Raw genomic sequence first — 2,249 nt, 5'->3', positions numbered from 1 at the left:
GAATACTTCATATTTAGAGTGGCCCCTTTCTGTGGCAACAGAAGTATCCTTGGGTTCATGTGATACCCTCTCAAAACAAATAATTACAAAATGATGATGAGGTTAAGGTTGCTATCACCACACTGTAGGTAATCTTTGGACACCATGACACCACCAGCTAAAGCAGCCAAGACTTTGTGTTACGGCCCCCAGCTATGAAGGGCTCATGGGAACCCATGGACTCAGGCTGCAGGGCTAGGAGGAGAGCAAGGCAGCACCAAGTCAGTATAGGAATCTGTACAAATGGCAGAGCAACTCCAGGAAGCTCAATCCTTTATAACCAAAATGCTAGGGCAGTCCAGAGGTATTCAACAAGCAGTATTACTATACTCTTACACAGTACCAAACTCATGTTCACTTTCAGTCAAATACACTTTCTCAGCACAAAGGAGAAAGCAGGAACCCATCTGAGACCTCAGCTCAGGCCTCCACTTTCCTAGTTTCCTTGCTGGTACTGAGAACCATGGAGAAGCCCACATGCCCCACCAGCTTGAAATGAGGCTAGAAATGCCATGAATTTCTCCCAAAGGGAATAGGGGCTTTGAACAAGCCTACCTGCACATGTCTAATATATAACTATTCTTCCCATTTCCAGAAAGCTAAAATGTCCAAAATCTCCCCCATCTGAAGTGGAGGATGGAAAAGTTCTGTCCAAGCCAGTTTACCTTTGACCATATAGTCAACTTGTGAATGGCCACTTTGCTAGGATTCAACACAGGTCTAAAATCAAAGTAAATCAGGCCAACCACAGAAATATTGGAAACATCCCCTGGACCAAAAGCCAGCCTGGGCATGCATGTATTTCTGCTTGCCTTCATCCTGTATCCCTAGCGGATCTTCAAGCACTGCTCTTTCTGAACCTCACTTCTTGATGGCTAACTCTCCTTTGTCCCCTACCTTATCTCCCCCATTTCCTTTTCTTCAGGACATGTGTGGCAGCAGAGCTCCAAATTCTTAGCCTCCTCCTGCCAAACTTAGGAAGACTATTTCCACATTTTCTTCTATGAAGGGGGCCTCTTCTCTCTTCATATCTGTAACAGGAATAGAATTTAATCTGAAGATCAAGGTCACAAAATATAAGAGCTGGTATGAACACTCCAGGCTATATAACACTCCTCAACATATTAAAGCAAGATTTTAGCAATTTGTTTTATTGATAAAAAGTTGAAACATACTTAAATCACCTTGCTGTTAAGCTTGTATAAGCCAAAGCAGACTCTCTTCGGAGTATTTTTCTTTATTTAACTCTGGGTTGGCATACCTTAATATGTCTACAGCAGTAACTAGATGTTGTGTTTTGGGTCCAAGGCAGAATACCATGTAACAACTGGCAGACTGTCCTATTCATTTTAAAACTTCACCACCCATAGAACACAAAACTACAGAGTATAATGTCAACCTTTTAGGTATACATATTCACACACTGTGTGTATCTGTCTATATATATATATACAGACAGATATATATATATATATGTGCTTTGAGAAAGGATGGGAAGAACATGTTCAACGTTTTTTTTTGTATTTTCTAAATTATCTACCCTGAAAATGTGCTATTTACATAAAAACAGAGAAATTACGCTGGATATCTACACTAACACTTTAAGAATCTATTGTATAACATCCAAACTTCTTGTTTGCTTTACAAAGCTCCCTACCACATCCTTATTTTCTTTACATCCTCACATAACCATTTCTGGACAAGTTGGATGTTCTCTGTCCACATCATTCCAGCTTCCTGGTCATTATATAATTTTTTATTTATTTATTTTTTTCCCCCAAAGCCCCAGTAGATAGATGTATGTCATAGCTGCACATCCTTCTAATTGCTGCATGTGGGATGCGGCCTCAGCATGGCCAGAGAAGTGGTGCGTCGGTGTGCGCCTGGGATCCGAACCCGGGCCGCCAGCAGCGGAGCGTGCGCACTTAACTGCTAAGCCACAGGGCCGGCCCTCCTGGTCATTATACAATCATTCTTCTTATGTTCCCCTCAAATCAGTATTTCGTGACTTCTGGAGACCTTTCCAAATATCATCAATGATTAATCCCACCTTTCATGAGTATCCACAGAGAGTGTATAATTGTTTATCTGATTATATGATTATTTGTAGGCTGCTGAGGGCAAACACCTCTTAGTCTCTAAGCATAAAAGATTTAGCTCTTTTGAGATACATATTCAAAGATTACTTTCTTCAAAAGATCACCAAGCCA

Source organism: Diceros bicornis, chromosome 18 (assembly GCF_020826845.1).
Source record: "Diceros bicornis minor isolate mBicDic1 chromosome 18, mDicBic1.mat.cur, whole genome shotgun sequence".
Classification (NCBI taxonomy): domain Eukaryota; kingdom Metazoa; phylum Chordata; class Mammalia; order Perissodactyla; family Rhinocerotidae; genus Diceros; species Diceros bicornis.
The sequence above is the reverse complement of the archived record's forward strand: the minus strand, read 5'-3'. Positions refer to the sequence as shown.